The following is a 13841-nucleotide window of genomic DNA, read 5'->3' on the forward strand; positions in this document are numbered from 1 at the left end:
CGTTTCTTTTTATTTGCAACAAATGAGATTTTTTTATATCTTACATAAACTACTCATTTATTGCAAATAAAAAAAATATAGGTAGTATTTCCGATAGAGGAGGGGGGATCAAAACTGTGACTGGTTGCGGCCCTTAGTTTTTAATACTAGGCCAAGGTCTCATCGGTAGATTTACTACAGTAAATAATGTTAGCTGACATACATATTCATTATTGTTTTTTAGAGATCTCTTATGAATCAACATTTCCGTGTGCATTTGATAGTAAATATGTTGGTTTCGTGGGAAGGAACGAGTATAAAGCGCCCATAGCTCAATCTTTATCGGAGACAGGAAAACAACAATAAGAAGAATTTGTTAGTGGATTTCACCTCTCATCTTCATCATTTTTCTTTGATAATGGGTTTGCATGTAACGATCAGACTTAGGAATTGACTGGTTTACTTGATACCATTATTAGGTTTTGCATTGGCGAAAATATATTTATGCATTGAGAAATTTAGCTTGAGTTTTAGATTTTCACACGGCGTGACTATATATTGTTTATCAACAAGTAACTATGTACGTAATGTAAGTATGTAACTAATGTGATTGATTGAGCAATATTTTCCAAAAGGATATTCCAACTCAAGTGGCTTGTTCGGTGACCTAATATCATATTAAAAAAGACTTCGTACTAAACAAACAAAGGGTTGTATCCAATTCAACTTTTTATACCCATATATTTGGCCATGTACTAGTGTCCCACTAGTATTGTCAATATCATGGGCTCCCATGCATGCATATAATGAGATCGAGTTGTTTGCTTGTTTTTGAGGTATCTTCTGCATATGTATTTTGTGATGACTATGTGAAAGGCCTCATAATCTCACATGTCATTCCCCACTGTCTATAATCTATATATGTCTATAAGTTTGATAGACATTGTACTAAGTTGTATGTATTTTGTTATCTACCTTTGAGATTCCACCATTACAATGCAAGCTACACCAAAGTTTAAACCCGGCCTTTTACGAAGTACGTGAGATGAGTATATTCACTAGAAGGGGATCGATGGATTAGAGTTAGTATCGATCTATCAATTCAAGCTTTTAGGTGTTTTCCATTATGGGTGTGTTGAAACCGGCTACATGTATCATAAGATATCTTGAAAAAAGTGCGTTTTGGTAATTATGTTTAGAGAAGACTTTGTTTTTTATGTTTAGCTTGTTTTTTACTTTTTATAGCCAAAATCACCAAGTTCCGATAAGATACATTAAGTTCAAATAAGTTACACAATAGGTATGCATTTATGAATAAGTTTTTTTCTTAAAAATCGAATAGAGCCAAAATCACCAAGTTCCGATAAGATATATTAAGCTCAAATAAGTTACACAATAGGTATGCTTGCATGAATAAGTTTTTTTTAAAAAAATCTAATAGAAAACACGTTAAAATAGAGAGCATGCCTTTTGTATCAAAATTAATAAGATGGTGCATATATAGATGAACTAACGTAACTTATTGTCGACTTAACAACGACATTAAAGCTAATCAAGAAAATAGCCTTTGTTTTTCACACAAGTTGCCAATCAACAACATAATATACGTCGTATTAAAATTTAGAATAGTCTCTTTCAAAACGGGATGTTTAGTTTTACAATAGTAGCCAACCAGTACGAGTTCATCACGAGTATTACTACTCCAATGATCCAATCCGTATGTACTATAACGTCGATCTTTAATTAAGGTCTTAACTGTGAATAGTAAGGATAGCAGCCGTAGCACTAGAAGTCAAATGTCGTTCAATATGGTGAATTCTTCGGACCTTCGTCCCACATATAGACAACATAATTTAACACTAGATTTCCATTAGCAAGAAAGTCCTGCATCAACAATTAACGTAAGACTACCACTATTTCTATATCCATATGCATTTAGAAACGCGCAAATTGATCGTTTTTAAAAAGTTAAAATATAAAAGGAAACAAAAAACGCGCAACTGGGTATTACTGATTAATTTAGCTACTAATTTCATTTTATTTTTTGTTGCTCATTTACTGATTATATAAATTAAAGTTCTTCAGATTGATGACCTCAAAGTCTTTAACACAGTGCTAAGTCACTATTTTTGGCTTTTGTAATTTAAAATCTGCAAGTAAACATTAACCCACGTGTTTGATGAAAATAAGCTATAAAAATATACAAGTATACATCAAGTTATCTAAATATCAATGATTTCTATTTTTCAAAAGCAAAAATTATGCAAATATGTTCAACGTTACTACGTACCTAAAGGTAGCACTGGGTCGGGCCAGGTTTGCAGGCCCGGCCCAACACGAAAAAAGCACGGCACGGTGTAGGGTTAGTACGGCGATATGACACGTTACTGCACGTGTCAGGCCTAGACCGCCTTCATTTGGGAGAAGCAAGATAAGACACGGCACGGCCTTGCCCGGCACCCGACAAACTACGCTAAAATTAATGAAATTATGCCTAGGCACGCAAGCACCGTTTGGCATGGGCCAACCTTTTGAAAATATCGACCCGACACGTAACTCGTGGCCGGGCCAAGGTACGGGCCTAACTAACCCCAAAGCACGTGGGTCTGGCACAAGGCACGGCCCAGAGCCATCTTTATATGTGCCTATAATTTCCTAAGCGCGCATACCAAGTAATACTTCGTATCTGACGATTTAATGAATTTCCTGAGAGTAAGCGTAGCTCTAGTGGTTAGATCTTCTCTCCCGGTTTCAGGCAATCTTGAGATCGATTTTTATCACTCGTCCTTGTGGCTCTCTAAACATCAAAAAAAAAAAATTCCTTATAATTATTTTATGTTATATGTTAATTTTTGTATATATAAGTGAATAACTACGGACTTATTACAAATTATTTGTTATTTTAAATTATTCAAACTCCCTTAAACCTTAAATTACTTTGTCAAAATTCTTAATATGATTTTTACAATCTTCAATGTTGATTTTAAATAAAGTATGGATATGTTTTATCATGTAACAATAAAAAAGCAATGCATTCAAAACGTAAAATTCTTAAATTAAACATTGAAATGAGCTTTTACGCAACCTATCTATTTAATGATTTGTTGTTTTCTAGTTTAGTAATTAAAAATACGACCAAGTAAAAAAAAACAAAACAAAACAAACAGTTCGAGACGAAAAAAGCACAGTTAAACTTATACTACTATATATACTCTGATATGATTTATATATATATTAGTCAAATATGAATAACTAACTTTATTCGAAAATTGGTTTGTTTTTCTTCAGGATTGGAGTATGAATGTAGATTGGACTTGATATAGTTGAATATATGCAGCTTGCCGTGCTCAAAGGGAATCAAACTTTAGACTAGAAAAACATTGGACTTGTGTCATATATATGCATAATATTTATTGGACTGCTTTATGTTAATGCAAATACTAGTAGTACGTCTATAATTTAATTTCCACCCTATACTTGGGTGGTTAGGAGACACAGGCACCAAAGCTAGCTTTTGCATTATTCCAGCCAGCTGCATACTTAATTAATTCTTCAGATGATGCACACAGTGCAAGGATGATGTGTTACACTCCAAATCAATAATTGTCTTTTCTAATTCGTGTTCAACATGTAATATAATTCTCCCATCTTTTTTAATGTAACGAATATTTAAGAATTTTAATATGTACCGTGTAAGGGTGATCTCAACAATTATAAAGTTGTAGCCTTATCTTCTAAATAATATACAAGTAGTTGTTTACTCTATTTACGCTTTCCAGGTAACTCGTAATCGATCTATGCAACATATGCAACTAGCTACGACTTACCAATATATCACTGTATTAAGCTATGTGGATAGTTAGCTCTTAGCTACATACAGAGTTTAAACCAAATTCTAGGACGAAGCAAAAATAAAGATCATTGCTCAACTAGGCTTGCATATGTAGTACTTACCAATTAAACGCAGACCATAATATGATAGACAAGATAGTACCAAGGCAAAATTGCAAGGTGTTAATCCTATTCAATAAGAAAACTTTCGACAGCTCACAGATAGCTCAACCTGTTTTTCACTTGTTTAGTGAGTAGTGACAAGATTGTTTAAGTCTGGCCTAGCTTTGAGGGACTGTTTTACTATAAGCAGCAAAACAGAAATTACTTATCTCTTGATGCGTGAACTAAAATTGACAGTAGTCATGTCGTGGCAAACCACTGGCCTAAAAGACGATTCTGCACTACCTCCCGATGCAGTAGACAAGAAGCGGTCGCCCTCCAGGATAAGCACGGCGCCGGAGTTTATGTGCACTCACAACCCCGACTAGATTTCAGAATACTTGCCCAGAAAAATAAAGAACAATGTTTAGTATTTTAGAGAAGAGAGAGAGGTACGAATTGTTGTATATTTTGGCCGAAGAAAAACCGAGTATAAATAGGCAGCAAAGGGAAAATGGCTAGCAGAAAAGAAGGAAATTGCTCGGCCAGAAAAGCGTCCAGATTATTTAAGTCGATTAATATAGAGCAATAATCATAAAGAGTAACGGCCAGCTATAATCAAGGAATTAATCGCTGAACACATTCCCAATAGTCAGAAAATCTCAACAGTCAAAACCGGAATAAATGTTAAGGAATATTCTATCAACAAAGAAAGGAAATAAAATTTCTCCAAAAAGATAAGAGGGACCCACGCCCGCGCATCGCATTCCCCAAGGCCCGAGCTCGACCTGGCTCAGCGCGCGCATGTATCGTACAACACCCACCTCCAAGTCACTCAACAAAGTAGTTGTAAGACACTACAACATATAAACAAGGCAAAACCTCTCCCCCCAACCAATGTGGGATTTTTTCCCTTTTATTTGTGAGTCTCTCTCTTGTTTTCTTCCAACACTCTTGTTTTATATCAAGAACTTCCAACAAGGACAACGTACCATTTTTACTAAAACACAGTCAATTTTATGTAAGGATTACGTTATTTTGCCAATATTCTCTTGCACACATATATATAATGACGGTAGTTTCTTAATATAATACTCCGTACAGAGTAATAATTTAGAAATAACGGTTTCCTCTTACATAAAGTCATTTGTAACTCTTGGGTGCTAACTAATTAACTACTCCGTAATGAGCTATTTGCATTTGATTTTCCCATTGTTGAGTACTAGATATGCAAGCTAAGGCAATATTATTTTTTTTTTTTATATGGTATCGGACCCCAATTGCAAGCTCCTATCACTGGAAACTTAGCTGACAATGCCCTAGAGGGGTATGGGGTGAGATTTGTTGTTGACGAGGATCGAACTTTGCACCTCGAGGATGCAAAGCGACCTCTTGTGCTATTGCACCAAGAGGTCCCTCAGTAAACATAATACATAGAGCCACACAAAAGCGTGAAAAATTAGACTTTAATTTGATGTGTTACTGGCCTTATCCTGATTGCGAACCACTAAAGTTGTGAAAGTAATGCCCTCTATTAGGTCCATGTCAAGATCGAGTAAATTAACTGTATCAGAAAAAGGGTACTTGAAAGATCAAGAATAGTCATTAGATTTTACATTATCATGTATACAAAGGCAACTAGCGAACAAGTATGATCATCAATGATCTATATGCGTTTAAGCTTAACCAGAGTAGTAACTTGCATTTTGCTGCAATCCACTTGTAACAAGACAGTATCACATCATTAAATGCAACCCCACACCCCTTTATCTCTAAGAGTTCATTGACTTTATTGATAGTTTGTACTGACAATTTGTAAGCTGCTCTCCTAATTGCTTTTAAGCTCACTTTTGATTTCAATTGGCAAGTAAATGTATTATACTATCTCCGTCAGGGGCGGATCTAGGGGGGGTTCAAGGGGGTTCATTGAACCCACAGATTTTTTTGGAAAAAAATTATAAATTTTAATTTTTTTTTAAAAAAAAATAAAAAGGTTTAAAAGAAATTTTTGTGAGAATAATTATCACATGGTAAGTTTGGTGCATTGGTAATTCTCTGAATAATAGAGCGTCGCGCCCCTTTAATATATTAGGTCTTAGGTTCGACTCCTACTGCCCTCTTTTTTTTGTACTTTTTTTTTTTTTTATTACTCCTTACATTCACATTTCAATATTTCATATTTCAAAAATCAAACATCAGACATTTTTCCCCAAATTCCCAAACACCAAAACCCTAAACTTGCTTGACACCCTATGACCCTAGCCAGTAGCCACTAGCCGCCGCGGGACCGCACACCGAGACACCGACCGGCGACCACCTCACGTCCACACGGAGTGACGGAGACACGGACGAGTGGACAAGGGACGACTCACGACTGTTCTGTCTTCTACTCTTCTGAGTTCAGATTTCAAGTTCTTCTAGTTCTACAATTGTGAGTCCTCTTAATCTCTTATTCCTCTACTAGTCTACTCCTATTAATTCTTAATCTTGGTTTGCTTGTTTTTATTTTTTAAATTGGTTTATGGTTTTGATATATTGTTGAATTCTTGAATTGTTGAGAAATTGAATTGTAGAAAGTTAGAAGTTAGAAACTTAGAATTATAAATTTTTACTTGTTCTGTTAATTGAAATTTGATAATTAGAAGAAGTTTATATTGTCAAATTTGTGTTTATTGGGGACTTGTGATTTTAATTGATAATTAATTGTGTATTTTGTGTATTATTGTAGATTGTAGAGCTTTTGTTACTATGATTATAATTGATGATTAACTAGAAGAAGTTTTTTTTTCCCCAAATTCCCAAACACCAAAACCCTAACCTTGCTTGACACCCTATGACCCTAGCCAGTAGCCACTAGCCGCCGCGGCACCGCACACCGAGACACCGACCGGCGACCACCTCACGTCCACACGGAGTGACGGAGACACGGACGAGTGGACGAGGGACGACTCACGACTATTCTGTCTTCTACTCTTCTGAGTTCAGATTTCAAGTTCTTCTAGTTCTACAATTGTGAGTCCTCTTAATCTCTTATTCCTCTACTAGTCTACTCCTATTAATTCTTAATCTTGGTTTGCTTGTTTTATTTTTTAAATTGGTTTATGGTTTTGATATATTGTTGAATTCTTGAATTGTTGAGAAATTGAATTGTAGAAAGTTAGAAGTTAGAAACTTAGAATTATAAATTTTTACTTGTTATGTTAATTGAAATTTGATAATTAGAAGAAATTTATATTGTCAAATTTGTGTTTATTGGGACTTGTGATTTTAATTGATAATTAATTGTGTATTTTGTGTATTATTGTAGATTGTAGAGCTTTTGTTACTATGATTATAATTGATGATTAACTAGAAGAAGTTTTTTTTTCCCCAAATTCCCAAACACCAAAACCTAACCTTGCTTGACACCTATGACCCTAGCCAGTAGCCACTAGCCGCCGCGGCACCGCACACCGAGACACCGACCGGCGACCACCTCACGTCCACACGGAGTGACGGAGACACGGACGAGTGGACGAGGGACGACTCACGACTGTTCTGTCTTCTACTCTTCTGAGTTCAGATTTCAAGTTCTTCTAGTTCTACAATTGTGAGTCCTCTTAATCTCTTATTCCTCTACTAGTCTACTCCTATTAATTCTTAATCTTGGTTTGCTTGTTTTATTTTTTAAATTGGTTTATGGTTTTGATATATTGTTGAATTCTTGAATTGTTGAGAAATTGAATTGTAGAAAGTTAGAAGTTAGAAACTTAGAATTATAAATTTTTACTTGTTCTGTTAATTGAAATTTGATAATTAGAAGAAATTTATATTGTCAAATTTGTGTTTATTGGGGACTTGTGATTTTAATTGATAATTAATTGTGTATTTTGTGTATTATTGTAGATTGTAGAGCTTTTGTTACTATGATTATAATTGATGATTAACTAGAAGAAGTTTTTTTTTTCCCCAAATTCCCAAACACCAAAACCCTAACCTTGCTTGACACCCTATGACCCTAGCCAGTAGCCACTAGCCGCCGCGGCACCGCACACCGAGACACCGACCGGCGACCACCTCACGTCCACACGGAGTGACGGAGACACGGACGAGTGGACGAGGGACGGACTCACGACTGTTCTGTCTTCTACTCTTCTGAGTTCAGATTTCAAGTTCTTCTAGTTCTACAATTGTGAGTCCTCTTAATCTCTTATTCCTCTACTAGTCTACTCCTATTAATTTTTAATCTTGGTTTGCTTGTTTTATTTTTTAAATTGGTTTATGGTTTTGATATATTGTTGAATTCTTGAATTGTTGAGAAATTGAATTGTAGAAAGTTAGAAGTTAGAAAACTTAGAATTATAAATTTTTACTTGTTCTGTTAATTGAAATTTGATAATTAGAAGAAATTTATATTGTCAAATTTGTGTTTATTGGGGACTTGTGATTTTAATTGATAATTAATTGTGTATTTTGTGTATTATTGATAACTAGAAGAAGTTTTTTTTTCCCCAAATTCCCAAACACCAAAACCCTAACCTTGCTTGACACCCTATGACCCTAGCCAGTAGCCACTAGCCGCCGCGGCACCGCACACCGAGACACCGACCGACGACCACCTCACGTCCACACGGAGTGACGGAGACACGGACGAGTGGACGAGGGACGACTCACGACTGTTCTGTCTTCTACTCTTCTGAGTTCAGATTTCAAGTTCTTCTAGTTCTACAATTGTGAGTCCTCTTAATCTCTTATTCCTCTTACTAGTCTACTCCTATTAATTCTTAATCTTGGTTTGCTTGTTTTATTTTTTTAAATTGGTTTATGGTTTTGATATATTGTTGAATTCTTGAATTGTTGAGAAATTGAATTGTAGAAAGTTAGAAGTTTAGAAACTTAGAATTATAAATTTTTACTTGTTCTGTTAATTGAAATTTGATAATTAGAAGAAGTTTATATTGTCAAATTTGTGTTTATTGGGGACTTGTGATTTTAATTGATAATTAATTGTGTATTTTGTGTATTATTGTAGATTGTAGAGCTTTTGTTACTATGATTATAATTGATGATTAACTAGAAGAAGTTTTTTTTTTTTTTTATTGTGTAATCCATCCATTTGTAATAAAAAATTGAATTTATGTATTGAATTTTTAATCAATATATGGTCATCGTTTTTTTTTAAGATTTCGAACCCACAGTTCGGAAATCCTGGATACGCCACTGATCTCCGTCTTTTCTTTGATCACATAATTCGGCATAAAAATTAGAAAATTCATCCATTACCATACTTTCATAATAGATGCGCTTTTTTTTTAAAAAAATAAAAATTATGCTAATACACGATTAATTTATTTATTCAGGACAGAAGAAATAATCCATATAATATAACTCCGTAAAAACAAAGACAATGTTTTAAGACTTCCAACTCTTAGCTTCCTACTCCTTATAAAATTAGGATTACTATATTAACTAACTAGGTTAGAACCCGTGCGATGCACGGTTTATATAAAATCTATTTTATAATTTGTACATTTTTTAAAAAAATGGATAAATGTAAATAAGAATTATGCACCTTGAACAAAAATATATGTACTTTTAAAATTTTAGATTTTTATCAAAATTATGATATAATACCTGTTCAACGTCACTTAATACATATTTCAATGTAGGAGTCTATTTATTAGTGTGTTACTTAAAATTATTTCATTTTTTAAGAATAAATTGATAGGTTGTATTTGTAATGTAGAAGGTTCTAATATTCAAATTTCAAAATTATTAAATATGATAATTCCAAAAAAAAATATGACATCATTCTTGTATTTAGGCGGGAAATTTTTTTATCATGAGGAGTGACATATCGACAGTAATAACGTCAGCAACGTTTTATTTTAGTAATAGTAGTAATAGTTAATAAATATAAAAATATACAAAAATAAAGGTAAGCAATCACATAGTTGTGAGTGAAGATATAGTTAAGATATAGAATCAACATTTGATTTCATGCCAATTTCATTTCGTAGACCAAGGCAGAGTCACGCCCACACGCGTAGTACCCTTTGACCCTTTGACTTATTGACCCCCCTTTATTACTCTTCAAACCTATAAAGAAAATTAAACTAATTATATAATACTCCAATTAATATCAATCCAAAAGCACTTAAAAGAAAGAAGGGCGAAAGCAGAAAAGTCACACTTTCCTCCCTTTCTTCCTTTGGCCGGTGCTCCTTTCCTTTATAAGAGCCGCCCTTACCTCTCTCTCCTCCAAAACAACACCAGAATCACTCATTCATTATTCACTCAATTTCTTCTCAGTCAAACCTATCATATATATTTTCCATATTGATTATATCTCATATCTCTAACAGCTTATAATCTTACTCCGTATTTGGAGTCATGGGTATGGATATCTCCCAAGAACAAGTCTGTAATAAACATCAACATTACTCGAATACGCGGCTTCCGACGATATTAACAGCTTTAAACTCGCCGTTGAGTCGGGTGGTCTGCCGATTGATGAGGTGGGTGTTTGGTACACTCGTGGAATTGGAACCAACAAAATGTCTTACGAAGAGCGGACACCACTTATGGTGGCCGCTCAATATGGTAGTAACAATATTCTTGATTTTGTACTTCAATTTGGTGGTGATTCGGTTCATGTTAACCGAGTTTCCGGGTCTGATCGGGTCACCGCCCTTCACTGTGCAGTGGCTGGTGGCTCTCACAATTCTCCTTATGTCGTTCACCGCCTTATTTCGGCTTCTGCTAACACCAACATCGTTGATGCTAACGGTATTATTTCTTATCTTTATCAATTGCTTGTATTATTGTTATGGAATATTTTTATTATTTGTCTTCTTTTGAATTAGTGATTGATTATTTTTTGTTGTTGTTGTTTTGTTCAGGTAATAGGGCGTCTGATTTAATCCACATGTTTCCAAAAATACCCTCGAAGAACAGTTATAAGCAGCAGCTTGATGTTCTGCTGAAATCTGGGTATTCTGATTCAGATTCTGGTTCAGTTTCCGGGTTCAGTTCTGATTCCGAGTCCGATTCCAAGAAGGAGTTTGCAGTTTCTGAACTGCCGGATATTAACAATGGAGTTTACGGAAGTGATGATTTTAGGATGTATTGTTTCAAGATTAAGCCGTGTTCGAGGGCGTATACTCATGATTGGACGGAGTGCCCGTTTGCTCACCCCGGTGAGAATGCAAGGAGGAGAGACCGAAGAAGTACCAGTACACTTGCGTGCCGTGCCCCGAGTTCAAGAAGGGGAGCTGCAAGAAGGGAGAGGAGTGTGAGTTTGCTCATGGTGTGTTCGAGTCGTGGTTGCATCCGGCGCAGTATAGGACTCGTTTGTGTAAGGATGAGATTGGGTGTGCTAGGAAGGTTTGCTTCTTTGCTCATAAGAGGGAGGAGTTGCGCCCTGTGTATGCTTCTACTGGTTCCGCGATTCCTGATGTGAATGTGTCGTCGTCTCCTGGTGGTGGGTTTAGTTGTACATCCACTCCTCCGATGTCCCCTTCATTTGCTCCGCTTTCCCCTAGCAACGGAGCATCAGGGGGTGCAGGAGGGATGTATCAGGGGAAGTCGGGTTTTGGTGTCACACCTCCTAATCTACAATTACCTGGTAGTAGACTAAGGTCTAGCTTTAGTGCTAGAGATGTGGAGTTGGAAAGAGAGCTGATCAAAATCGAGTCGCAGCTCATGAACCAACAACATCAGTACCAGCAGCAGCAACAACACCAGCATCAGCAAGTTCTTTCACCTAGGCCGTCTCCTAGGTGGAACAACAACAATATGGGCAGGGCTAATGACATGATGCAGGCTACTAATCTCGAATCAGCTTTTGCTTCGATCAATGTAGCAAGGAAGATGTCACCCCCAAGTGTATTGGATTCACCTCTCAATTCTCCAAGGAAGTTGTCACCTCCAAGGGCTCTTGACTCCCCTAAGTCAATGGCTGCAGCAATGCTGAACTCGCGAGCTGCAGCCTTTGTTAAGCGTAGCCAGAGCTTCATTGACAGGACAGCTCCAGGATCACCAATGGGTGGTAATATGTCAAATCCAATGTCGACCCCTATGTCCAATTGGGGCTCGCCGAATGGAACATTGGATTGGGGGATCCATGGAGAAGAGTTGAACAAGCTAAGGAAATCGAATTCATTTGGTTTTCGTGGTGCCAACAATAACAATGCCAATGCCACTAGAACTTCCCCACCCGGCTTCAATGAGCCGGATGTTTCTTGGGTGAATTCTCTGGTGAAAGACGAGGCTGGTGCCGGGTTTTTGGGAGCAAGGTCGCCGAGTTATGGTCGTAGTGGTGCAGGAAATGGTGCTCAAGGTCAGGATATGTGTTTACCATGGGAGCAAATGTACATAGAAGAGCAGTTGGTTAATTGAAGGAGGTTTTAGGCCTATGCTAACTAAACTATTGAATTCTATTATTTGAATTTATTGTTATATAGAGTATATTTTAAGGATTAGGGGAGGAAAATTCGATTGAGGGAAGATCAGATTCAAAGAATTTTAAGGGATTTTCTCTGATTGTATAGTAGTACTAAGCAAAATCTATTCATTTCATTGTTTTTCTTTTAGAATAAGGATATTTGATATGTTTGTAGGACAATTCTTTCCTCTCATGGAATTTGATTGTTTATCTTTTGCTAGTAATGTGTTTAATCAGTATAATTATCTCTTGTTATTATTATACCTTATATAAACACATTGATCAACAGTTATACAATAATAAGCAAGATTTCTCGAGTTATGAAGATTTTCTTTTGAAAGTCAAATGTAGGCATTTTTGGAGTTATTGATCAATGTCACCAAGCAATTTCTAAGAATTGGTTGACAAGCAAAGATGATGAAAGCTTATGAAACATCCCTTTATGGTTTTAGGTTGGTTCAAAATTGGAATCTTGATAGTTTAACGCATACTAGTATCTTCCATCCTATAAGTTTTCTATCATTCTTAAATCCATTATTATTCTATGGTCAATGGGACACACACGATAATCAATAGATAATTTTCATAAGAGCATGGTTTAGTTTAAAATGGCATATTACTAACTTAGATAAATGTAAGCTTGACAAAACCCAAATAATTAGTTGACGATAGTAGTTATGTTACTCGAGTAAAGAAATCTATATTTTGTTAACATCCCCATGGACACATTGTTGTCAGAACTAGTTCCATTAAGCTAAATCCAACCAATTCCTCATATTAGTAGACCAGAAACAAATTATTAATGACATAATTGACTTTAATACATATAATGAGGGTCTCTAATTATTGAAAGTCTTCGAAAAGAGGAAAAAGTCACATAATTGTTGTCCACATAAAAACAGGGTAAGGAAAACCAAATGATGGGCTGTTTTGTTGAATTCTTACCCCTTTTTTTTCTTCTTATTCTGTTATATATATAAAAAATAAAATAAAAATGTATGTACAAATTTCTTATGCATGACCAAATGATGCAAAATAATCAAACATAATTGTAGTAGCAATATAATCTAAGTGGGACCCAGAGTCAAAATTTTCTAATAATAGTGGGGTCTATGCTGGAGAATGAGAGGAAAGTAAATGCAAAAGGCTGTCACTTGCAACAAATGGCGCGTGGGTCCCAAAAAGTAATTATTTTTCTGTTATAGTCCTACTAAAATTTCAATAATAGTAAGATAATGGAATGAGCTGGTTCTACTTTATAGCCGCCCACATGGGAACACAATTTTGGATTTTAGGTTGAAGTTTCATGGAATACATAGTAAAGTAGGTTTTTAAATGATTAGTTCCTACAGATAATTTAGTGTCTTTTAATTTTGTAAGATAATGAAATGGATTATGTTGAACATGTGATTCTAGCCTTTAGAAATTTTCAGGACTAGTTAGCAATCTTGAGAGTAGCCAAGTAGGAAAATGGAGTAGATAATTTTTCACGAACTATTATTAA

The 13841-nt window shown here is 35.5% G+C and overlaps 1 pseudogene; it reads left to right on the forward strand.

Moving 5' to 3' along the window:
- The first annotated feature begins 10102 nt into the window (after positions 1-10102).
- On the forward strand, positions 10103-12561 carry LOC110712859 (annotated as a pseudogene).
- The last annotated feature ends 1280 nt before the right edge of the window (positions 12562-13841 follow it).

Source organism: Chenopodium quinoa, unplaced genomic scaffold (assembly GCF_001683475.1).
Source record: "Chenopodium quinoa cultivar QQ74 unplaced genomic scaffold, ASM168347v1, whole genome shotgun sequence".
NCBI classification, from domain to species: domain Eukaryota; kingdom Viridiplantae; phylum Streptophyta; class Magnoliopsida; order Caryophyllales; family Amaranthaceae; genus Chenopodium; species Chenopodium quinoa.